Below are 27916 nucleotides of genomic sequence, written 5' to 3'. Positions count from 1 at the left end.
TATTCTCTTATTTTAATTTAACCTTGGATCTGTGTTTAGTAAAGTTATTGATCATGGGTAGAGGAAAACACGAGCACTGCTGGAAACATGTTACAAGAGTAGAAAATGGTCTTAAATGGATATGCAATTATTGTAATGATAAGTTTAGTGGAGGAGCTTCTAGAATTGAAACACATCTTGGTGGCAAAGGAGGAGGCATTAGGCGATGCTCCAAATATCATGAAGGAGTTCACAACAATATGGCATCCACTTCAAGTAATCCACCACCAGAAGCTGTGATTAATAGAGTTGTTTATTCAACACAACATCAAGGTAAATGATAATCTGTTTTTACTATTATTTGGCTTCTAAATACCTTTAATATACATGCATATTCAGTTCATAAATTAACTAGCATATCATTCAATATAAAGTTATTCAATTTATATTCCGTTAGTATTAGTCGGTTAGTTAGGTGTAGCTCAATTAGTTAATCTATTAAGTTTTATAAATTGAATAATCATGCACATAAACTACTATCATTTTCAATCTAAATCAATATGTTACCACCACGAGTATTCACATAATCTTTACCTTTCTTATGCGTATGACTTTTGCCCTCTCATCCCATGATTCTTCATAGGAACTTGCTTAGAACATTATATTTTGTTCAAAATTATAATCTACTAACAATATATCTACTAACAATATATAAAAGTTGAAGTATAGCAAAATTTCATAATTGTCCTCTTTAAAACTCATAATCTCCTTAATTTTATGTGCAGAATGGTCATTTTGCAAAATTTAATTTAATTGTTTTTTTTAAATTAATTATGGATAATGGTTATCACAATTGTAGCAAAATTCCACGGATAACTATGAAATTAATTTATTTATTAAAAAAATTATGGATAATGGTCATCACAAATCTAACAAATTTTTGCGGATAAATATAGAATCTAATTTTTTAACTGAACTAAAATCAAATAATATGGAATTATCTACGGATATAACAAATTTCCATGCATATTTGTTTTTTGGGATGCAAAATTAACAAGTCTTTGGAATACTTTTAAAACGTTATTTGTTTTTTAATTAAAAACACGAAGGTGTAGCCAATTTTTTCTCTAAAAAAAGAAATTGTAACAAATCCGCACTTCCATGGATAGATGGATACAACAAATTTATTTGTTTTTTGGATGCAAAATTAATAAGTCTTTGGAATACCTTTAATTTTGAATTTTTTTTAAGGAATTTTAAAATATTTTTTGTTTTTTTAATCTACAATATATAGAAAAAACAATATATATAAAATAAATCTCAATAAATTAGGGAATAATTGTCCTTTTTTTCAAAGTCAATATATTATATCACGATAACTATGGACGACTATCTTTTTATTTGATTTTGGAGATATAAGCACTTAAATTCTACAATGAGTGCGGTGTAAGTATATAACGGTGTTTTGGAGAAATTATACAGTGATGTTGATTTGTTAAAAAAATATACAGTGATGTTGATATTTTGAAAATAATGCCGAGTTTTCAAAATTTTATCATATCGACTATTACACATCGTTACATAAAAAATATAAGCATATTTATATAAGCATATAAAATCCTCAATGAGTGTGGTGCAAATATTTAACGGTATTTTAAATATAAAAAAAAAATTTTTGAACAATCAAAAATGAAGCTTATATATTAACAAACCAAGGGATCTTCAAAGTACAAGGTGTACCAAGAAGACCCCCCAAAGTTACAAATATACAAAGTCAGAAAGATTAGCCAATTCCCAAACAAGCCAAGGGATTTGACCACCACAAATGAAAACCAAATACAAAAATTACATTACTCGCTTTTAGCCACCAAAGCGAATACCGCTTTACTTTATCCAATAACTGATCAATGGAACTACCTAAATTATTAAACAACCTTTGATTACAGTCATTCCAAATGATTCACGTACAAAGCAACCACACAAGATGCATGAAAGATCGTCGAGCTCTCAAGCCACCTGCTGAATGAGTAAACTGCAATAAATGATCTGAAACAGTAACAAGGTCTGGGCCTGAGACACCAAGCCAAGACCGAACGTGCTGCCACAGAATGCCATAAAAATCACATGAAATGAATAAATGTTGACAAGTCTCGTTTGCCGCACATCCTAACAAACAACCTGCTACGTTATCAGAAATAATACCGCGACGCACCAAGTTCATCCTTGTAGGCAACCGATTTTATAACAACCTCCAAGCAAAAATAGAGACTTTTAGCGGAACATGTTTATGCCAAACAAGAGCCTCCGCACCTGCCACCTGTGGGGTGTCCTGAGAAGTGAGAAGCTGATATGCACTACGAACTGTATAGCCTGCAGAGTGGTCCAGGTCCCATCTCCAAGTATCTTTCACATTAAACTACAAAGTAACATTAGAAAGTAAAGTAATACACTCCCCTTGCATGTCCTCCTCCCACGCCCACAACCGCCTCCTCCAATTCCAACCCACACCCCCAGCCTCCCAACCTTGCGCAAACATATACGCAACCGTACAAGATCTATCAACCACAAGATCAAAAAGGCGCCCAAAGCGCACATAAAACGGCACACCACCTAACCACAGATCATGCCAAAAAAGAGTATCAGCCCCATCTCCCACCAGCCGGGTCACACCCTCCTGAAACCACCCGCCACCAACTCCTGCTATCCCATCTCTAATATTAGCTATCTCACGTCACCAAGAAGAACCACTCCGGCCCCCTACCTCCAACCTCCCATCCTCCTCACCGTATCTCGCCACCAAAATCCTATACCATAAACTACTCCTCTTTACCAATAACCGCCAACACCATTTTCCTAACAACGCATCATTAAACTCCCTCAACCTCCGCACCCCCAAACCGCCATACTCCCTCATGGAACAAATAGTGGTCCAATTGACCCAAGATAATTTTCTAAAATCCTCACAACCCCCCCCCCCCCCCAAAAAAAAATTTAGAAAAAAATAGAATTAAGGGAAGAAATTATACCTGACGGAGCCTTGAAGAAGGAAAGAGCATGGTAGAGAGGTCAAGACAGACTTGAGAAGAACTAACCGGCCACCAAACGACAAAAACCGACTATTGAAACCAGACAGTCTCGTTTTAATGCTACGCAGAAGAGGTTCCCAAAAAATCAATCGACGCGAATCACCCCCGATAGAAAGGCCCAAATACACAAACGGCATTATCCCCACTCGACAACGGAGAATAGAAGCTGCCTCATTCAGCCAAGAATCAGAAACATTAACACCCACCAACCTACTTTTATTGAAATTAACTTTCAGACCGGACATAGCCTCGAACAACATCAAAACCGCTCGCATAGCCCGAACGTTCGCCCAGCTCTTCACACCAAGGAGCAACGTGTCGTCCGCAAATTGAAGGTGAGTAACAGTCACAGAGGAAGATGCTTCAACTTTGTACCCTTCAAAAATATTTCTCGCAACCACCGACTTCATGATTATGTTCAACCCTTCCGCCGCCAACAAAAAGAGAAAAAGGGATAAAGGGTCTCCCTACCGAAGACCCTCTCTAAAGGAAACTCATCAGTTGGACTACCATTTACTAAGACAGAAGCTGTTGCAGTCCCTATACATTCCTTAATCTCCAAAGAACCGGAAAATGCATCCTTTCCATCACCGCATCCAAATACCCCCAGTCTACTGAATCATACGCTTTTTCAAAATCTACCTTAAACAACAGTAATTCCTTTTTTAATCTATATGCCTCATCCACCACTTTTTTTGCAATAAGAATCCCATCTAAAATTTGTCTATTATGCACAAAAGCTGACTGTTCTTCCGCAATAACTGAACCGACCACAGCCCGTAATCTATTCGCAAGGACCTTTGCCAAAATTGTATAAATACTTCCCACCAACGAAATGGGTCAAAAATCATTCAATTTTTGCGGGTTGTCAATTTTAGGAATAAGAGCGATAAAAGTTGAGTTAATACCTCTGGACAACCTCCCATTCCGATGGAATTCCACCATAAACCACATAATGTCCTGTTTCATATCCGTCCAGAAATTTTTAACGAAACCAAAATTGACCCCATCCGGACCTGGACTTTTGTAACTGTCACAATCCCACACCGCTGCCTTCACCTCGTCTTCAGAAAAAGGTCTAGTTAAGCCCCCAACTTGAGCACCACTCAAAGTCTTAAAGGAAAGATTACTCAAAGCTGGCCTACCAGACTCACCTCTCTTAAAATGATTCGAAAAGTGTGAGAAAACAGCTTGGCGAATGGGCCGTACTCCCTCCACCACCGCCCCATCAACAACAATGGAATGCATACAGTTACGACGACGCCTGCCCTGAAGAACGGAATGAAAATATTTTGAGTTCGCATCCCCTTCACGAAGCCATTGAAGCCGAGATTGTTGCCAAAAGATACTAGTATTCGCCCGAGATAACGAGTGAATATTGACCGAGATATCATGCAATTCTTCAATTTCAGTCTCTGACAGAACCTCGTCCTCCCCTTTCCCATCTAAAATCGCTTGCCTTTCCTTTAAAGAATTAATTCTCCCAGTTAAATTCCTAGTATGAGTAACATGCCACTCCTTCAATGCCTCTTTTATCAACTTTAATTTTTCACGTAAAACAAAACCTCCCCAACCCTCCACCTGTAACATCTTCCATTTATCAGACACAAACTGTTTATAACCCAGAACATCTTGCCAACACTTCAACATACGATTAGGCCGGGGTCCCCAATTATCCTCATCGACTGACAGAACAAGAGGACAATGATCAGAGAGACCACTCAAAAGGGCTGTCTGAACGCAATTAGGCCATTGAAAACACCACTCCTCAAACAACAGAAACCTATCAATCCGACTCATGGAACTTCCATCTCCTTTGAACCAAGTAAAATTCCGACCAAAAAGCGGTAAATCTACTAGCACGTTATCTTCCACAAAGGTGTTAAAACCAACATGATCATACGACACATTTGCACCCCTATCTGAACGTCTTTCCTCCACAGTTCGGACAGCATTAAAATCTCCACAAACACACACAGGTTTACCCCGAAGCATCTGAAGCTGCGCATATAAGGATACCCACAACGCTTCTTTTTCACGAAGCCCACATGGAGCATACACATTAAACAAATAAAATTCTTCATTCAACTTAATAAACTTACCATGAATCAATAAAAATTGTTGTCTGCTGACAGAAGACCAAACTTCCACCTCCATGCTGTCCCACAAAATCAACAGCCCCCCCGACGCACCTTCCGAGGGTCGAAAAGAAAAATTACAATAAGAGCTACCCCATAACGACTCCACAAGAAAAGAATCACAAACATAGAATTTTTTTTCCTGAAGACACACAATCCAAGGTAATTTCTCCCCAACCAAAACCCTCACTTCTCTAAACCACCAAGACCCCTAACATTCCAAGAAAACAACTTCATCTCCCTCACCCACCCACCCGCCACACCCTCCAACACACACACCTACAAACTTCGTCCCCTAACCAACCTCCCTCCCCTTCCTTTCCCACAACCACCCCTGACTTCACGTCCTTACCCACTCCACTCAACACCTCAAACCTGTTTTGAATATCGCCCAGAAAATCCAAACCAATGTCCCTACCTATACCCCTAACATCTTCCTTCGCCACTCTATCATTCCCACGCATCACCACCCAATGTTGCCACCCAGGATTAACTGAAGAAGATGATGCATTTCCATCTCTAGATCCTTGTGAAACCCCCTCCACCACTTGTTGCAAACTAAGTTCTCGTTGGCGTTTACGTTCTTGTTTTCGTAAAATTTTCAACACCTCTGTTCGATCGCTCCCAGGCATACGAGCCACCTTTTTTAAACTGTGAACAATATGATTTAGCACACCTCCTACTTTCTTTCGACAACAATCTTCCCCTATATCTAGACCTTGTCAGCTCGAGACGATGATGGCCAATTCTTTTTTGAATTTTGTGCCTGTAGCCACTCCCTGCTCCATGGTCCCGAAGAATAAGAACGAGCGCCTCCCGGAGGACACGAAGATTGACGTAAACTTCACTTCTTGACAGTCAAATAGCCACCATCCGCATCATCCTCACCTGACCCATTCAAACGCTGCACATGAGGGAGTTTCTGTTGACCATCACTAACAGGAATGTCACTTCGGGCAGACGCCCCCCTCTCAGCACCATGTTCAGAGTATGCTTGAGCTACCTTTTCAAGATCATTATTTTTTAACAAAACGTCCCTATCCTCCACTGTCAAATCTTTAACAATATTACCAACTAAGGTATCTACATTATTTGCCTCCTCCGAGTCCCTTTGAAAATCAACATGTTCATCCTCATTCGAACTATTCGATCCCTCTTCTTCCGTCATCAAACAAGCATCTTCACCCAGAGTGAAACCCCATTCCTCACACATCTTAACTTCAACTTGAACACCGTCAATTACAATCGTGTCAGTCACATTTACAATGTCCAACGACGAAGTCGCAACCAACAACCTAGCATAATCAAATCTTTCTCTATTTAAGGTGCATTCATCCGTGCGAAGGTAGCGCCCACAATCCAAAACACATAGCTTAAAACAACTTTCACGCCAAGCATGCACTGGTACCCCGTACACACGTATCCAAGCACCTCGCTGAAACTTCGTCGTCAATTTTTCCCATCGCACAATATTTGAAAATAAAAGATAAAAGAATTGCTTCGCTTCGACCACAGTTTGCAATATGTCCACACTTGACAAGCTATGGATGAATACCTTATCAGCCCCCAACGGAATAATATCAACATCTCGAAATCCAGCATCCTCCACGCGTCTCTGAATCACTGGTATCGCCTCCCCATTTGATACTGTGCCAACCAGACCATTCCTCGCCCATTGCAAGTCACTATCTAATGACCGATACATTCTAACCAACTTTCTAGGCTGCTGGACTATCGTTTGTGACTCATGAGCCTGCTTCTGTTGCAGCCTTTCTCCAGCATTCGCTGCTGCTGCTTTACGGCCAATTCCTTCCTCATCCATCCTCAAACTGCTCCGCACCATGCCCTTCCCTTTATCACTCACCCTCTCCTCTTCCAGCACAGGTATGTTGCTCCCTTTCCCCAGCAGTGCGTCCTTCTCGACCGTAATGACCTTGCGTATAGGTATCTCTCCCTCGTCACTCTCGTTGCTGTTTCCAGCCGCTTGCTCCACTTTAACCACCTTCTGATCAGCAATCACATCCTTCCCCGCACGTTCCACCACCGCTGCCATCTTATTAGTCTTATGAAACCGTGCTAAAGACGCTTTGACATGCAAGTGACCAAAGTGCACATAATTCACTGCGCGTAAGTGCTTATCAACATCACGGACATTCGAAAACCGCACAAACCCATATGCCTCGCCATTAACATTCAGTTTATTAGGAACAAAGACCTCCTCCAACATCCCACATACCTCAAAACCTTGCCTAAGAATAAAAATAGGAGCTTGCATATGGAAATTAGTAAAATAGAATGTGACAAACCGTTTACGCGAAGATTCTGCCTCGCCTTCCTTCCCCATAATTGCTTCTTCTGTCAATCGCTTCCTAGGACCTGCACCAGTCGTGCGATTCTCCCCTGGCTGATTGGTTCTGTGCTGGCGTGAAAATGCTCTCCCCTCCCGTCGATGAACAACAACATCATCCACGTTGCTAGGGTTTCGTGACCTAGACGTATAAGGGCGCTCCCACGAAGCTGAATCCCACGACCTATTCCTTGAGAACCGTCCTTCCCTCGTAGCATATCGAAACCTAGACCGTCGATAACCATAATCACCTCTGACATCGAACCGAGATGCCTCCCACTGTCTGTCCTGACCTCGACCATCCCGTCGCAACGCTTTCTGACGTCGCGGTCTCACATCAAACCAATTTCCCCCATCCCCCCCATATGTGGCACCCTGCTTGGATCCCTTCCCCCCTGAAAAATCTCTCAACCGGTGAAAAGGACCGGTGCGATCGACCATGATAATCACCATGACCGTCGCCTCTCTCACGCTCTCTGCCTCTCATGTCTCTCATATAAATTGAAATTGTTTCTAAAATAGTTAAGTTTCTATAATTTCATCATATCTATTTTCTCATATATGTACATAAAAATTTATTTATGCATATATAAACACATAAAATCTGCAAATGATGCGGTGCAAATATTGAACGATGTTTTGCATATATAAAATAAAAAGTAATTCAATAAAAACACTATACTAATGTTTATATTTTGACAATATTAATGAGTTTCCACAATTTTATCGTATCAACGTTCTCATATATTTACATAAAAGTATGTTTCTCCAGATAAAAGGCATAAAATCTGCAAAGGGTGCGGTGCAAATATTGAACGGTGTTTTGCACATAAAATAAAAAGTTATTTAATAGAAACACTACATTGATGTTGATATTTTGAAAATAGTCATGAGTTTCTAAAATTTTATCATATCGATTTTTTCATATACGTAAATAAAAAATTATGTATGCATATGTAAACACATAAAATCTGCAACGTATGCGATGTTAACATCGAACGATGTTTTGCATATATAAAATAAAAAGTAATTCAATACAAACACTGTATTAATGTTTATATTTTGACAATATTAATGAGTTTCCACAATTTTATCTTATCAACTTTCTCATATATTTACATAAAAATATGTTTCTCCAGATAAAACGCATAAAATCTGCAACGGGTGCGATGCAAACATTGAACGATGTTTTACCGAAATAAAATAAAAAGTAATTCAATAGAAACACTATAATATTGATTATATTTTGACAATATTAATGAGTTTCCACAATTTTATCGTATCAACGTTCTCATATATTTACATAAAAATATTTTTCTCCAGATAAAAGGCATAAAATCTGCAAAGGGTGCGGTGCAAATATTGAACGGTGTTTTGCATATAAAATAAAAAGTTATTTAATAGAAACACTACATTGATGTTGATATTTTGAAAATAGTCATGAGTTTCTAAAATTTTATCATATCGATTTTTTCATATACTTTATGCATATGTAAACACATAAAATCTGCAACGTATGCGGTGTTAACATCGAACGATGTTTTTGATAGGGCCAAACCGCAAGTGCACGGCCTATCGAAGTAATAGTAGTAAGTAGAGTTATCGTTCCGCTAGGGAGTTGTTAAACTTAATTAACTTTTAGTGAATGATTAGAGGAGAGAAAGTTAATAAAAGAGGGTTTGATTGCTGAAGGTAAAAACAATAATAATAAAGGGCCTTAGGATCATTGGTTCATCATAATGACTAATCCCTCACTAGACAAAACCTAAACATCTAATTTCATGATTTACACACTAATTTCTAAAGACCGGTTTCCCTTAGCCCCTCACCTTTCCGATGAAAGTCCAGTGAGAGTTTACTTCTAGTAACCAAGCCTATTTCACTGACATGATTACTAGAAGATGCATAGAGGATTGAAACTACTCTTTGTCTCAATAATTGCAAAGACTATTTCACTGTTTTGCAATTATTGTCTAGATTCACTTGTTCCAACATCAAGACTCCGCTCTCGCTTTATGAATTGATGTTTGGGATGATGGATTAACGATTATCAAACCCTCCGCTTTCGCTTCCACAGTTTGATAATTGTTAATCCACGTTAAGACGGTGAATCTAGATTAGAAATTAGGGTTACATAGAAATTAGGGTTTAGACATGTTTTGTTTAGGATTGAGTCATTAGACTCCCCAACAATCCCAAGACGAAAAAGTCTACTCACTCATGTTCATCGTAGACATGGGGGAAGAAGAGAGAAAATAACAGTAAAGTAAATTGCAAAGAAAGTAAAAGGGAAAATAAAGACTTTTATTAAAATAGCAATTGAAATAAACAAAGTAAAGGATGATTGTTTTATGGTGGAGAGCTACTCTATTTATAGCTTTACAATCGACTTAGAAACTAAGCAACTAAAGGGATAAAACGGTAAAGCCGCAACAAGGTAACTTGGGCTTGAAGAAAAGCAGCAAAAGTGGATTCTGGGACGGGCACGGCCGTGCCACATGTTGGCACGGGCCGTGCCAAGCTTCTGACTTTGGGGGAACATATTTTTGTCCCGTATCTTCGTATTCTTGCGCTGTATTTGTTCCAGTCCTCTTTCTTTTGCTCCAAGGCACCTTCCACCATATATTTATTCCTAAAATAAAATAAAACACAATTTGAAGTAAAATATTCTAAACTAAAATAAAATGCAATAAAATAAAATCAAATCTAAAATAAAACTAAACTAAATAAGGCAATAAATAAGACTATCTATGACTCATCAAACTCCTCCACACTTGAATCTTTGCTTGTCCTCAAGAAAAAAGGCAGCAAACATAGCAGCAACAAAAGATTTGATTATGGCAATATTAAGAACAAAATGTCTCAAAAGAAAGGCTTTGCTTGAAGTACACTAATTACAATTTCAAATATTCCTTATGAACCTATTCTACCCAACATCAAGTCTCAAGTGAGTGTGTGTGTGCAGTCCAACCCTTTTTTTGCTCCTGTATAAGACATATATTATGAGGAATAGGTTCTATCCTTAGTGCTAAAGTAACCGAGAAAAGTCCTTTCTTCATTTCATATAAGAGTGATGGGAATTTAAGTTAAGATTGAATTAATTTAACAATTAAGCACAAGGGGCTGCAGATGCTTAGGGGCTATCTATCCTCGTAGGAAGTCTTCTCGGATGTAATTGTCCTTTCCCCCTAGATTCAAAATCACCCTAAACAGTGCTGCAAAATTATTATTTGTTTCATCTCCGCGTAGGAAGTCTTTTTGGATGTAATTGTCCTTTCCCCCTAGCATTGATGAATTTGTTTCACATTAAGTTCAAATTAAGGAGTCACCACCACAATTAGGAAGTTAGGATGTAATTGTCCTTTCCCCCACATGTTGGTGCCATTCTCCCGCCCCATTTAACATTAACAAATTAAAAAGAATATAACAATTAAGAACAATTTGATTAATTTTCCCACACAAACTTATACTACTTTTACTCTTAAGACTTTAAAGGGTCTAAGTTAACACTAAAGATAGAACGTGTTCCTTAAAATACCTATTCATACATTTACTCAAGGATTGCGACCGGGTGCTTTTCTCATTGGAGAATTTTCACATTAAAACAAGATATGGGTATAGCAAGAACACAAGAAACTACTTTCATGTACAAGAGGCAACCTAAGGAAGAGACAAAACAAAAATTTTTCATGCCATTTCTACATTAAAAACAAGCTACTAGTCATGCCTCTTGCCCTAAAAACAAAACAAAAGAATAAAGTTCAAGGGAGTTTGGGAACACTACGACTCTAGACACTTTATTAGGCCCCCCCACACTTAGGGGAAGCATTGTCCTCAATGATTCAAAGAAAAAGAAATTAAAAAGAAGAAGAAGAAGAAGTAGAAGGAGAAGAAAGAAGGAGATGAGTAGAAGAAGAATGAGAGAGATAGGAAGAAGAAGAAGAGAAGAGAGGAAGAGGAAAGCTCACATTTGTTTATTGAGGTCCGTAAGGAGGACCTTGAAGTTGGAGGTGTTGCATCATCCGACGGAGCATCTCATTATTTTCATCATTGACACGGTTGCCCCTTTGAACTTCATTGCGAAGGCCGGAGATTTCAACACCTTGCCTTTGTTGCTCGGTGCTCATCCTCTCGATCTCATTATGAATCCATGTCCATCTTTGATTTTCATTAAGCTCACCGGCTGCATGGCCATGGTGCCCCTCTTGGTGCAAGTTAGCACCTTCTCCCTCATCATGGTGCAAGTTAGCACCTTCTCCCTCTTCATCATCTTGCTCACCAAGAACCTGCACATCATTAACATACAACCAATTTTCTTCCACCTCGGTGGTAGTCCGAGATGGGTTAGGCAATAAAAACATGATTGGCACATTTAGCTTAAGTTGGTAATGGAGCGGTGGACGATGTTTGATGAAATTCATAGCAATAAGGGTTTCTATGTTAAGCCTATTGTTTCCCTCAATTGGTTTGATCCCCTCATCTTCACCTACTCCAAAACACCTAGCTATATATGTAATGATGCCACCCACCACTATGTCTCCTCTACCGGCCGGTCTAGTACCGACAAAGTCTACGTAATCAATCAAATAAAAACAAGTATTGACGGGGTGGTCGTGGAGCATTGCCCATAGCATGAACAATTCATCGGTTCTAGTGTTTCCTAGCTCGGTTCTACCCCAAATAGTGCAAGCCATTACCCTTTGGAGGTACCTAAGTACGGGGTTGTGGATGTTGCTAGCTTTGTTGGCTCTAGGAACATAGTTGGAAACGCCGGTGATACGTGTCCAAAAGGCAGCTAGGTCATAGTTATCCGGTTTTAGGCTAGGATCCCAATGATCATGAATATATCCTTCATTTGCAAAACCTAAGGCCTCACAAAAGTGCTGAAGTGACATGTCATAATCAATATTCATCAACCGAAAAACAACTCTATGGTTAGGGTTATCAAAATTCAACTTATCTTTAGTGAAAACAATTGAGCTTAAAAATTCATAAGTGAAGTTTTCATAACCCCGCATAGGTTTCAGCAAATCAGTTCAACCTAACTTTCCTATCAACCTAGAAACATCATCAAACAGCTCTAGCACATCTAAAGTATTGGGATCAGGATAACGAGAAGGATGCAAGTGTTTAGAGATTAGAATTTTATACCTGTCCCGTTGCTTGTTGTTTTTGAAGTTTATTCCATGATTCTTCACTTGTGCTTGCTTCTTTGGGGGAGGTCCTCCTTGAGAGCTTGCTGGTTCTTTACCACTTCTTCTTGAAGCCATTGACCCTTGTTGGAATTGGTTTTGAAGGTTTAGGGTTTGGGAGGATTTTTGGTGGAAAGGATTAGTTTAGGGTTGGGGTTGATGTTTAAGGAAGGTTTGTTGGTTTGGATGTGGAGATTGGTTAAGGTTTTGTGGTGTTTGGGTTAGGTTTTGAAAGATTAGGGTTTTGGTGAATTATGGGTTTGAATGGATGAAAGATGTTTTTGATTGGTGGTCTTTGTTTTGGATGAAATATGTGGTTGATTGGTGAAAGAATCGAGTGATTTGGTTAAGAATTGAGGGAGATATGAGGGTTTGAAGGTTTGAAGGTTATGGAGGTTTAGAGAGAAGTTTGAAAGATGAAAGAGGGTTGTTGTTTGTGAATGAGGAAGAAGAAAGAAAAATTTGTATATATGGGGGTGTAGAGCTCGGGCACGGCCGTGCCACCTATTGGCACGGGCCGTGCCATCTTTCTGACTTCAGGGCTTGATTTTTGCCTTAAAAACTTGGCACGGCCGTGCCATACCTAGCACGGGCCGTGCCTCTTCTCTGGTCCTGGGGCTTCAAAAATTTTCCATTTTTTTTCGAATCAACCTGGACAATTACCTACAAAAATACTTAAAACAAAGAAAAACAAAACAAAAGCGATTAAATGCGTGGGTTGCCTCCCACGAAGCGCTCTTTTAATGTCATTAGCTTGACGGTTAGAAAGAGTCCTTAGAATGGATCAAAGATATCATATTGTGTAGATGACGCTATAAAACGTTCTTTCACAACATGATCGTTAAGCATGCAACAAGAGTAAAGAGCGGGACCTTTCATAACGTTTTCCAGCTCGTATCCTACCATTTGATCACTCACTTGAAAGACTATCCTACCAAGTTTAACATCAATGAGAGCTCCCGCAGTTGCGAGGAAAGGTCTACCTAGGATTATAGGGACGTCATCGTCCTCTTCAATGTCAACGACTACAAAATTAGTGGGGATGTATATCCCCTCTATCTTAACAGGTATGTCCTCGATAAATCCTACAAGTTTCATGGTAGAACGGTCATCTAACTTTAATTCCATTTCGGTAGGTTTCAACTCTCCTATCCCTATCCTTTTAAGAAGAGACAAAGGCAGCAAACTAACACTAGCTCCTAAGTCACATAAGGCTTTGTTTATGGTTTCATTCCCATTTTCACACGGTATGGCAAAGCTACCTGGATCTCTAAGCTTAGGGGGTGCTTCTTGGATGATTGCACTAGTTTCCTTAGCCAAGGCTATTGTCTCATTATGCTCTATAGCCCATTTCTTTGAAAAAATTTCCTTTAAAAACTTGGCGTATAGAGGCATCCTAGACAAAGCTTCAGCAAAGGGAAGTTTAATGCAAATCTTCCTAAGTATGTTAACAAATTTTTCAAACTTACCCTCTAGTTTAAGCTTTTCAGGATTTAAGGGGGATGGAGTTTTGTTTTCTTCAAGTGGTTTTGCTTCTTCTATCACAACTATATCACCTAAGGGCTTGACATTTTCTTTCCCAATGTTTTTAACCTTAGCAAAAGTTTCGCCTAACTTACTACCCCCAAAAGATATAACATTAACTTGGGCTTTGGGATTGGCTTCGGTTTGACCAGGAAAGACTCCCGGCGTTTGGGAAGAGGTAGCCACTTGTTGGGCTATTTGAGCGATTTGAGTTTCAAGCATTTTAGAGTGAGTAGCAATAGAATCAACCTTGGTATTGAGCTTGGAAAGAGAATCATTCAGAAATCCAGTTTGGTTTTTAAGTTCTTGAAGTTGTTTGTTTTGGTTGGCAATAGAATTTTCCAACAAAATCTCCAAATTGGATTTCTGAGTGAGTCTTTGGTTGTTTGCATAACCGAGTGGTGCTACTTGTCCATATGGATTTTGGTTTTTATAAAAATTTTGATTTTGTCGCATCCCTTGGTTGTATTGATCATAATTCATTTGCTCAACACCATTAATAGCACTACCTAGTTAGCAATCAATGCCAGCATGACCAGTTATACCACATATTTCACAAGAAGGAGTAGAAGCAGAATTGATAGCACTAACATTGAGTTTTTCAAGTTTTTCGGTTAGTGTATCAATTTTAGAACCAAGGTGGTCATAGTTAGAGACTTCGTACATACCTGCCTCCTTTTTGGAGGATGAAGAACTAGTGATGGCTCTCTCGTCGGTCCATTTGTAATGATTCTGAGCCATGTCTTCAATTAGGGCATACGCCTCCGTGTAGTTCTTGTTCATAAGTGCTCCACCTGCAGCTGCATCAACAGACATCTTAGTGGTATAAGACAAGCCATTATAAAAAGTGTGGACTATAAGCCACTTCTCTAGGCCATGGTGGGGACAAAGTCTTAGCATTTCTTTGAAACGCTCCCACGCATCATAGAGAGATTCCCCATCTTTTTGGTTGAACCGCGTGATTTGGTCTCTAAGTTTAGCGGTTTTAGATGGTGGAAAGAAACGGGCAAGGAATGCTTGCCTCATCTGATCCCATGAAGTAATGGAACCGACTTCGAGGGAATGGAACCAAGCGCTAGCTCTATCCCTTAAGGAAAAGGGAAAGAGATGAAGTCTTACGACCTCTTGGTTCTCCTTCATGGTTCCACTAATTCGTAGGAAAACAGAGATGTGAAGATTGGGATCCTCAGTGGGGGATCCCGAGAATTGGTTTTGCTGCACCAAGTTAAGTAGGGCAGGCTTAATTTCAAAATTGTCATCCTCAACCGTTGGGTACACAATAACAGCTTGTGGCTCAGCCGTAGACGGCGTTGCATACCCTTTGAGAGTGCGATTGGCCATGGCGGTGTTATTTTGTGCCGCTCTCCTTCTTCTATGCAAATACCTTTCGATCTCGTTGATTATTACAACTCGATTTCTGGTTTTTCGCATAAAAATTGAGAACCCAAGAAGTTAACGATAACAGAAAAATAAAAAAGTTAAAAATAAAAAGAAAAGAGAAAGAAAAGAGAATTCTAATCACTAAGAAAAAGCTAATTAAATTAGTTAACTCCCCGGCAACGGCGCCAAAAACTTGATATGGCCAAACCGCAAGTGCACGGCCTATCGAAGTAATAGTAGTAAGTAGAGTTATCGTTCCGCTAGGGAGTTGTTCAACTTAATTAACTTTTAGTGAATGATTAGAGGAGAGAAAGTTAATAAAAGAGGGTTTGATTGCTGAAGGTAAAAACAATAATAATAAAGGGCCTTAGGATCATTGGTTCATCATAATGACTAATCCCATCACTAGACAAAACCTAAACATCTAATTTCATGATTTACACACTAATTTCTAAAGACCGGTTTCCCTTAGCCCCTCACCTTTCCGATGAAAGTCCAGTGAGAGTTTACTTCTAGTAACCAAGCCTATTTCACTGACATGATTACTAGAAGATGCATAGAGGATTGAAACTACTCTTTGTCTCAATAATTGCAAAGACTATTTCACTGTTTTGCAATTATTGTCTAGATTCACTTGTTCCAACATCAAGACTCCGCTCTCGCTTTATGAATTGATGTTTGGGATGATGGATTAACGATTATCAAACCCTCCGCTTTCGCTTCCACAGTTTGATAATTGTTAATCCACGTTAAGACGGTGAATCTAGATTAGAAATTAGGGTTACATAGAAATTAGGGTTTAGACATGTTTTGTTTAGGATTGAGTCATTAGACTCCCCAACAATCCCAAGACGAAGAAGTCTACTCACTCATGTTCATCGTAGACATGGGGGAAGAAGAGAGAAAATAACAGTAAAGTAAATTGCAAAGAAAGTAAAAGGGAAAATAAAGACTTTTATTAAAATAGCAATTGAAATAAACAAAGTAAAGGATGATTGTTTTATGGTGGAGAGCTACTCTATTTATAGCTTTACAATCGACTTAGAAACTAAGCAACTAAAGGGATAAAACGGTAAAGCCGCAACAGGGTAACTTGGGCTTGAAGAAAAGCAGCAAAAGTGGATTCTGGGACGGGCACGGCCGTTCCACATGTTGGCACGGGCCGTGCCAAGCTTCTGACTTTGGGGGAACATATTTTTGTCCCGTATCTTCGTATTCTTGCGCTGTATTTGTTCCAGTCCTCTTTCTTTTGCTCCAAGGCACCTTCCACCATATATTTATTCCTAAAATAAAATAAAACACAATTTGAAGTTAAATATTCTAAACTAAAATAAAATGCAATAAAATAAAATCAAATCTAAAATAAAACTAAACTAAATAAGGCAATAAATAAGACTATCTATGACTCATCAGTTTTGCATATATAAAATAAAAAGTAATTCAATACAAACACTGTATTAATGTTTATATTTTGACAATATTAATGAGTTTCCACAATTTTATCTTATCAACTTTCTCATATATTTACATAAAAATATGTTTCTCCAGATAAAACGCATAAAATCTGCAACGCGTGCGAAGTAATTCAATAGAAACACTATACTATTGTTTATATTTTGACAATATTAATGAGTTTCCACAATTTTATCGTTTCAACGTTCTCATATATTTACATAAAAATATGTTTCTTCAGATAAAAGGCATAAAATCTGCAAAGGGTGCGGTGCAAATATTGAACGGTGTTTTGCATATGAAATAAAAAGTTATTTAATAGAAACACTACATTGATGTTGATATTTTGAAAATAGTCATGAGTTTCTAAAATTTTATCATATCGATTTTTTCATATACGTAAATAAATATTTCTGCATATGTAAACACATAAAATCTGCAACGTATGCGGTGTTAACATCGAACGATGTTTTGCATATATAAAATAAAAAGTAATTCATTACAAACACTGTATTAATGTTTATATTTTGACAATATTAATGAGTTTCCACAATTTTATCTTATCAACTTTCTCATATATTTACATAAAAATATGTTTCTCCAGATAAAACGCATAAAATCTGCAACGGGTGAGATGCAAACATTGAACGGTGTTTTGCATGTAAAATAAAAAGTTATTTAATAGAAACACTACAATGATGTTCGTATTTTGAAAATAGTAATTAGTTTTTAAAATTTTATCATATCGATTTTCTCATATAAGTACATAAAAATTTATTTATGCATATATAACACATAAAATCTACAACGGGTTGCGGTGAAAACATTAAACGGTGTTATGCATATAAATAAAGTTATTCCATAGAAACACTTTATTAATGTTTATATTTTGACAATATTAATGAGTTTCCACAATTTTATCATATTAACTTTCTCATATATTTACATAATTTTTTTCTTCGGATAAAACGCATAAAATCTGCAACGGGTATGCGATGCAAACATTGAATTGTATTTTTCATATAGAATAAAAAGTTATAATAGAAACACTACATTGATGTTGATATTTTGAAAATAGTCACGAGTTTCTAAAATTTTATCATATTGATTTTCTCATATATGTACATAAAAATTTATTTATGCATATATAAGCACATAAAATCTGCAACGGGTACGGTGCAAACATTGAACGGTATTTTGCATATAAAATAAAAAGTTATTCTATTTAATCACTATATTAATGTTTATAATCACTATATTAATGTTTATATTTTGACAATATTAATGAGTTTCTACAATTTTATCATATCAAACTTCTCATATACTCCCTCCGTCCCTATATATAAACACTCTTTGCCTCTAATAAAAGGGTGTTTATATATAGGGACGGAGGGAGTATTTTCATAAAATTTGTTTATGCAGATAAAATGTATAAAATCTGTAACGAGTGAGATGTAAACATTGAATGGTGTTTAGCATATAAAATAAAAATTTATTTAATAGAAGCATTATATTAATTTTAATATTTTGAAAATAATCATGAGTTGTAAAAAATATATTTTATTCTATAAAAATTTGTTTTCGTGTACATAAGAAAATAAAATCCACAACATATGCGATTCAAATATTTAACATATTTTTCTATATATAAGAAAAAAATATTCAATAGAAACATTATATTAATGCTGATGATTTTCATTTATCATCCTTAAACATTTGTCAATATTAACAATGTAATTATACAGTTTTTTTATATGATTACCACAATGTTATGCAACCCGTGCGGAAGCACGGGTCTTTTACTAGTGTTATAAAAAAGAACATTATATTTTGTGATAACATGGTGGTAATGTTTTTGAATTGTTAAAATTTAAAAATTGCGACAATTTCTATCTTTCATTGAAAGTGGCTGAAGGTGTTCCAAAAGTGATTGGCACTCATACCAGAAGCTCACTTAACCATCAAAATTAAATAATGCTGAAATCATGAATTTATCTGAAGGTACGGGTTCTAATTCATTGTTTTTGAAAAAAAGAAAAAAAAAATTATTGCAATAAAGTGCAATTTTGGTAATTACAAAACTGCCACCTCATCCTTTGTTAAATCGGTTGGCAAGTCAACCAACATAAGCACTATTACTAAAAATTGACAAAATGGATGGATTTAACGAATTTAGATTTGAATTGTAAGGAGTCATAGATAAAAAGGATTCATAAATCCTTTAACAATTCACTAAAAATTATTTTAAAAAATACGATCATATATATCCTCCACTAATCACGAAATTCATCGAACCATCTATCAAAGTACTCCCTCCGTTTCAAAATGAGTGTCGTTTTAGGTGTTGATACACGGATTAAGAAATGGAATGAAATAATCATTAGATATAACACTTTTACTAAACTGCCCTTTACTTTATAAGAAAAAGACAAACATAAAGTTGCATTGGAAATTGTCTGAGAGAAAAGTTGGAGTATTTATTGAGGGTAAAGTTGGAAGAAAAAAAATTAAAGTTGTATTGGAAATGTAAAGCGACATTCATTTTGAAACAATTTTTTTTGGCTAAAGCGACACTCATTTTGAAACGGATGAAGTATATTAATTTTTTTATTAAAAAAAAGAAAACGCATTTTAATTATTTTAGTTTCAATTCGTTAACAGTTTTAAAAAATCCTTCAAAAAAAGAAAAATTAAGGGTAGATATATCAAATAGCCTTTCTAATTTTGGTGATGTCAGGAAATAACTCATGTAAAATATAAAAATATAGATTCCACCCGTGTGATTTTATACTTTTTATATTTTTTTTTTGACCAAAGTAAAGTTAACTATTATCATTAATCAACCAGTGTTCAATACAAGAAGGATAAGAATAAAAAATACGGTGACTAGCCCAAGAACAAGCTTCCCTAGCTAATGTATGAGCAACCATGTTCGCTTGTCTCCTAACAAACTTCACCTCGAAGTTGGAATGTAAAGATAATTGATAAATAATACTAGAAACAATAGCATAGAATTCCGAATCACCATGGCCCGAAGACGATAGAGCTTGCACTAGAGTAGCTGATTCAGACTCGAAGATAACCCGGTCCCATCTGTTCCCATCAGCAAAGTGAATGGCCTCAAGTAAGGCTATTGCCTCCCCCTCCAAAACTGTCATATTTGCCCTCTGCCATTTCGTTTGAGCCCGAATAAATTTCCCACTAGAGTCTCTAACACAACAAGCAAAAGATGTACTACGACTACGATCATGGAACACGGCATCCACATTGCACTTCAACCATGTCTCGCGCGGTTTCACCCAAACTGAGTTGTTACCTTGCACTCTATTCTGCCCATGTTGCAGAACCAAAGGTGAGGGATGTTTATGAACCTCCTGCCATTGCTGCCATGCATCTAGTGTTGTCCTCCCAATGCTTTTTGAAGTATTATGAGCGTCATTCCAAATGACATCATTACGTGCAGCCCAAATTTGCCAAAGAAGTAAAGCCACCCGACCAGCAATGTCTCGGCTTTCGGAACAACATATGTCAAAAACAAAATTTGCCAAACTGCTCACAGTGCCAACTCGCGATTGCAGCACGGTCGAAAGCCCTGCCCAATACCAACTCTCATGAGCTACCGTACAACCCACAAAAGCATGCCAATCATCCTCAACAGCCGTATCACACCAGGGACAGTTCACCTCACATTGAACATGTCGTGTTTGTAGACGGAGACGCGTCGGAACACACTCCCTGCAAATCCTCCATAACAAATTTCGTGCTTTATGAGGGGAGTTCACCTTCCACATTCTATGCCACTCTCCTTCAAAATGGAACCGATCAATATGTAACAGCTCCATCATAGCCAATTGATAAACAGTCTTAACAGTATACCTCTCGTTACATTCCATCATCCATGTTATTCTATTATTCTGAACTCCCGCAAACAGTGGTGTGTCAAGAATAGCTTGCACCATATCATCTTGAAACAAAGATTCAAGCTTATCAATATCCCAAACTCGTCCCTCGTCAACTATCAAATCAGACACACTCAAACTGTGCACACTTTGGCTTTGTGGGGATTGAATCCAGCTGCCATGAACACGTCGAACCCATGGATCATTCATCACGCTGACATGTTGCCCATTTCCAATTGTCCACCTACTGCCATATAAAAGTAACTGGCGTGAATTCCAAATACTCCGCCAAGCAAAGCTCGGGTTATTACCGAGTTTCGCACCCATAAATGAAGAACGAGGAAAGTACCTCGATTTAAAGATTCTAGCAACCAAAGATTCAGGATTAGACAGAAAAATCCATCCTTGCTTAGCTACCATAGCGAGATTAAAAGCTTTGAAATTTCGAAACCCCATTCCACCAAATTCTTTAGGGCACGCCACACGTTCCCATGCCATCCATTTGATCCCTCGATTGTTACTCCTTCCTCCCCACCAAAATGCATTGATCATCTTCTCAATATCATCTATAATTGAATTTGGCAGAAGATAAATACTCATTATGTATGAAGGAATAAATTATAACACAGATTTTATCATAACTTCTTTGCCTGCCTTCGATAATGCTCGTCCCCTTAATTTAGCTCTTTACATGAGCTATTTTCAAACCTCGCCCACATTACACTGTTATTTGAGGAATAGTTTTTAATAAGACAAAGGCAATATGAAGAATCTAAAATTACATGTTAAAATCTGTGTTTTTATTTTTAGATGTGTTATTTTTATACATCGTCTAAATTACAAGGGTTATTTGAGGTATTAACACAAAAATTAAATATTAAAATTATTTTTTTTTTAAATTTTCTCATTTATACTATATATAAAGAAAATAGGAGGTTTCAGAGAGATGTTGGGCTGACTTTTTTGTTATTTCAATTATACCTTTAATCAAATTTTCATATAATGATATTATATATATATATATTAAAGAAATCAAGATGAGATATATTAACACCAACGGACTACTTTCCCGGCACAAGGTGTGCTAGAGAAAGAAGCCAAAAAGATACAACAGAGTTCAAGCAAACAGTTTACAAATTAACCGCAGCTGGAACATACAAACGGATTCCAGCACCAGTCATGAAACTGATAATGAAAAACAGCAAAATTGGCCTTATACCACCAGAAAGAAAGCAATTTAATACTTTCCAAGAAGTTGTATACCAAACTAGAACCATGAGAGCAACCGGAGGTTTTGCATAACCTGAAGAGTTAGCAAACTGAATAAAATGTTCCTGTAAGGTAGATGGAGCCACAAATTGAACACCCAGCCAGTCGTGAACAAGATCCCACATCTGGACAAAAACGTCGCAATTCAAGAACAAATGAGTGTCAAATTCATGCACTCCACACCCGCTGACACAAGACAGCCTCATTCAATATAACCCCCCTGCGAAATAAATCCACCTTCGTAGGCAATCGATTCCGAAAAAGGCGCCAAGCAAAAATTTTAACCTTTGTAGGAACGTCCTTTCTCCAAAGAAAATTCGCCGAAACCAAATTATGTAATAACTGGAGGCATCACATGATTGAGAATGCGGTACGCCCCTCTAACCGTATACCCTGCTGCTGAATCTGGAATACAACTCCAGGTATCTGTAGTATCAACCTGCAAATGAACATTAAACAATAACGTCCTACACTCTGCTAACAACTCCTCCTCCCACACCCATAATCTGCTCCTCCACTTCCAAGCCTCCCCTCCCTTCTCCCACCCCAAGTTGAACATTTGCGCTACGCCAAAACAAGGTATTAGCTCCATTACCGACATTTAAACGTAAGTCGTCAGGGAACCAACTACCAAACACTGATCCGACCCCATCACGAATACTAACTATCTCCTTCCACCACGCCGAACCCTCTCTACCTCCAGCCTGTAACCGACCCCCCACCATGCCATATTATATTGTTTGTGTTATTCATTTTTTTTGTTATATTTGTTATATTATTGTTGTCATTGAAAAATATAATTATGGTTTGTTGAGTTTGTTACATTTGAAATTCACAAATATCTATACTTATAATTTTTGTCTATATCAAAAAATTTATATAAAATATCATTTACAATTTACACACAAAATTTCTATAAAATATCGTTGATATTTTTACGAGCGTTAGTGCAATAAAAAGAGCGGAAAGGAAGGGCATGTGAGTGTTCGTCTTTTCGCTGGTTTAAATAAATGAAATATTAAAGAGATCCCCAGAAAGACACTCTTTTAGAATTTTAATAGTAAAAAAAAAAAATTAATAGTAAGTTTTTACATTGACTTTTTTTTAGTAAATTTAGTAAAAAAAACCAGAGCTACATTGAAATTTTTTAATTTGTTGTTAAAAAGAGCTACATTGACTCTTTTTTTTAAAGTTTTATCCCATATATAAAACCTGTAAACAATTTAAATTTTAAAAACTTAAATGATTAAGCTTTATTATATAACATGCAAACATAATGAAGCAGGTGTGAACGGTAGCGGTGGTAACCGAAATGTTTCCAAAAGTGAGATTGATCAATTAAAACAATTGATTCTTGATTTAGATTGTGAGGAAAACGATATTGCAAAACAACTGCAATCGTTGGAGTCTCGAGGCAAAAAGCGTAAACCAAAAGTTGATGTATGGTTGAGAGAATTACAAGAAATGAAAGGAGACATGGATGATAACTTAAATGACACTCCTTTTGTAAGTGAATTGATAAAAAATATGAAAAGACACAAGGAAGAGAGACGTCTCACTCTATCGGCTGAACTTGTTGGGGAAGAATTAGACTTAAATATCAAGAGAGTATTTAAACTTTTAGAAGACGACAAAGTCTTTGTTATTGGTATATGTGGAATGGGAGGAGTGGGAAAAACTTTACTTGCAACCCTCGTGGAGAATGAAGTAAAAAGGAAAACAACTTTCAAGGATGTGTTTTCGGTCACTGTTTCTCACAATTATAGCATCTCAAAACTGCAACATGATATAGCAAAAAGAATAGGCTTAGAGCTTGATGAAGACGATGAAAATTTTAGAGCTGACAAATTGTCTTCGGCATTGGAGAAAAAGGGAAAATCCATTCTTATCTTGGATGAAGTTTGGAAATATATTGATTTGCAGAAGATGGGAATTCATCCAAAAGTGAATGGCATTAAAGTGATTCTAACAACTCGTTTGAAACATGTATGTCACCAGATGGATTGCCAGCCATATGCTATACTACAAATGTATCCTCTCGACACATGTAAAGGTTGGGAGTTGTTTATGCTAAAACTCGGACATGATGGAACAACTAGGATACTTCCACATGAAATAGAAAAGATTGCGAGATGTATTGTAGAGAGATTTAGGGGTTTACCACTTGCAATCAATGTGATGGCTAGAACCATGAAAGGGATTGAAGACATTCACCAATGGAAGCATGCACTCAATAAACTTAAAAAATTGGAAATGGGACAAGAGGTGGAAGAAGTGTTCAAAGTATTAAAAAGTAGCTTTGATAATTTGATGGAAAACAACTTGCAAAACTGTTTTTTGTACTGTGCATTATTATCTATTGAAGATTTGGGTATAGATTTGGATCAGATTAAAAAAGATGAGTTGATCATGAAGCTAGTTGACAATGGGCAGATAAATGGGAGTGCGTGTTTGGAAGAAATATTTGATGAAGGGAATACCATATTGAATACGCTTGAATCCCATTCTTTGATTAGTATTTATAATAATTATTCAGTATCCACACATCCCTTGGTGAGTAACATGGCCTGTTATATCTTGAAAGAGAGTCAGAGGAGTGTTCCTCATGAATCAAGGAAGCATTCAGGAGCTGAGGAAGAGACTGCAAATAAAGATGTTAGTAAGGTAATGAAATTTGATCAAGACATAAATTGTGACATTTTGATTTTTGTCCAAAATGTTTTTGAGAAAGAGATAATATAGAACATGAAAGATTTGAGTTGTTTATTTGTCTGTGACGTTATGTGTAGGTACTTAAACGCCTCGCTCAGAATCGAGAGGCTGCTCAAAAAAGCCGGGAGCGCAAAAAGGTAATATAAATAAATTTACTTATAGGAAAAGTCTTTTGATTTGTTCTTTTGTTATGTAAAACGATTGAGGAAACGAAACTCGAGGTTTTTATCCCATTCAACTCAATAGAACAGTTTAGAAAGATGAAAGCAGTTATAACTGACTAACAAACTAACTTTTAACTAATCCACAAATATGAAACATATTCTAGGATGATGTTAAACAATTAGAATCAAGCAGATTGAAGCTCATGCAATTGGAGCTGGAGATTGGGAGAGCAAGAAAGCAGGTGAACCAAAACTAACAATTAATTTACCATTTTTACTTGTTCTTTATATTGTGATTTATAATTATGTTATGCTCTTTCAATTGTCAATTCTAAGCATATATTTATATTAAAATCTCTACTTTAGTTGCAGGGTATTTGCACAAGAATTGCATTAGATACCAGTTTTATGGGATCATCTGAAACAATAAACCCAAGTTTGTGATTCATGATATCAATTTCAAGTTTTTTTTTTTCTGGTTACATTTTTCTTAGTGATCTTTGTGTTTTGTTAACCAGGGATTGTCGCGTTTGAAATTGAATATGAAAATTGGGTTGACGAGAACCATAGGTGGAACGAAGAACTCAGAAACGCATTTCAAACTAATGCGTCTGAAGTGAAGCTCCGTCTAGTTGTTCAGAGTGTCTGGAATCATTACACGGATCTTTTCAGAATAAAAACTGATGCTGCAAAGGCTGATCCTCTCTATTTAATCTCCGGTCTGTGGAAACCATCCGTAGAGCGCCTTTCCCTATGGTTCGGAGGATCTCCCCCATCACAGCTTCTAAATGTACAAATCTGATCTTAATAGGGAATTAGATTAAAAAATTGGTACTGTCGAAACCTCAACGAATCACTAATCATTATTAGATTTTTTTTTTCCTACAGCTCATTGCGCCACAACTCGAGCCTTTGACTGATGAACAAAATTTGAGCATTGAAGAACTTCACATGTCGTCTCAGCAAGCCGAAGATGCTCTTTCGCAAGGACTCGATAAACTCCAGCAGAGTCTGGTCCAAGAAATGGCACGTGATCCATTAAATGCAGAAGATCATGAAAGTCAGATGGCTGTTGCTATAGATAAATTTGAGGGACTAGATGGTTTTGCAATCCAGGTAATGTAACACCAAGAAATTTGAATCAACTAGGAATTTTCTAATGCCACTATTTTATCCTAAGTTCTGGTTTTCAAATTATAATTAAACCCTTCCGCATTATTTAATTTTGCGATGACAGTTCATATATTTTGAATTAGTATTTCTTTATGCTCCATATTCATCATTACATTATTCAATTTAATACATTGTGAATGATTTGTGTCGTCCATAGGCAGATCATCTCAGGCAGCAAACTCTGATACACATGTCACGCATCCTGTCTACACACCAAGCTGCTAGGGGCTTGGTTGCTCTTGGGGAATACTTTCATCGTCGTCGTGCTCTTTTTTCTCTTTGGACTTCTCGTCCGATTCCATGATATCATCTAGGATTACTCCTTAGAGGAAATGGTGGACACCTGCAGCTTCTGATGCTTAAACTTCAACTTAACGGAATAGATGTTCAAATTTTGGTTGAATATATATGTTATGTGTATAAACGAAACTTAATGTTGTGTAGCAGCAAGAGGAATTATTATATGATTTGATGCTATTAATTTTAGAATATGCTTGTACATACTATATATTGAATTGAAAGGAGATCATCTTCTTTTTAGTATCTTTTGAATTGAAAGGAGTAGCATTTTTACTTTATTTGAAATTTTGAGTTTTATTGTGAATGAAGAGGGACAAAAATCATTTCAATTCAAATGGGACACCGTCACTGGTAGACAGGATCAGATGATGTTATACAGATTATTGGTTGATTTCATAATTGTATCCGAAACAAAATTATATAAAATAGAAAAATGCAACAGTAGAAATTTGAAACAAAAACTTCAATGGTGTATCGATACACAAATGACCAATAGCTGCGGTCAGGACGCTATTTCAATACCACCACCATTGACCTCACAATAGCTTGTTATAACCGTTTGTCGATTTTCTCTCTTGTCACGCTGCAACGATTTATTTTGTTTTATTTTGTCATCTTCTTCTGATCATCTAACCCATTGACTTAAATAAAGTTTGGAGTGTCTTGTGATCAGGACTCGTGTCTAACATAAGTGGTTACGTTAGTGCACAATGTATGTGAGTGTTGTAAATTCCAGTGCCTAAAAAACTTAAAAATGTATTACAAAAACAAAAACACTAAAATTAAAAGATTATGTCAGGTTCATGTGTGTTTGTTATCACTGAAAACCAAAAACCTCAATTGCAATTAATGTCATTTTGGAACCCTAATTGCAAACCCTATTTACAATCACGATGGTTATATTCTACATGGCTTGGTTCTTTGGGTAATTCGAGTAGACCCATGCCTCAGTTTCACCTCAATCAGAAGAGAACTGTGGTGAAAGCAACAAATTGGGATCAACAAAAAAACCCATATGAAACTCTTTGGAAAAATTGGGAAAAATTAATCTAACAGCTAAAAATTGGGCAAAATAGTATTGCATCTGTTTGTTACAGCTTTCTAAAAAAATCAGAATCTAAAAAAAAAAAAATCTAAAATCAGCTTCAAATGAGAAGCTGTTAGGAGCATCTTCTCAAAAAATAGATTTTATTTAAAGGAGAGTAGTATATTACATCATGGATGATACTATTTAATAATGGCAAATTATCTGACTTATTGAACAGTTTAAAATGTTCCATCCAACCAACCTAGTAGCTTGC

At 36.8% G+C, this 27916-nt stretch overlaps 1 non-coding gene and 1 pseudogene across 2 annotated transcripts; both read left to right on the top strand.

Moving 5' to 3' along the window:
* On the top strand, positions 1-26900 carry LOC146904748 (uncharacterized; annotated as a pseudogene). Its single transcript, XR_015019556.1, has 8 exons — positions 1-312; positions 23552-24930; positions 25056-25115; positions 25307-25384; positions 25509-25578; positions 25661-25932; positions 26031-26258; positions 26473-26900. The product of XR_015019556.1 is annotated as an uncharacterized LOC146904748 (transcript).
* On the top strand, positions 15138-15244 carry LOC146904749 (small nucleolar RNA R71). Its single transcript, XR_015020789.1, has one exon. It is a non-coding gene; the product is annotated as a small nucleolar RNA R71 (small nucleolar RNA).
* Positions 26901-27916: the final 1016 nt, after the last annotated feature.

Source organism: Medicago sativa, chromosome 7, assembly GCF_051527215.1.
Source record: "Medicago sativa cultivar Bolivia chromosome 7, Bolivia_mono, whole genome shotgun sequence".
In the NCBI taxonomy this organism is placed as follows: domain Eukaryota; kingdom Viridiplantae; phylum Streptophyta; class Magnoliopsida; order Fabales; family Fabaceae; genus Medicago; species Medicago sativa.
The sequence above is the reverse complement of the archived record's forward strand: the minus strand, read 5'-3'. Positions and strand labels throughout refer to the sequence as shown.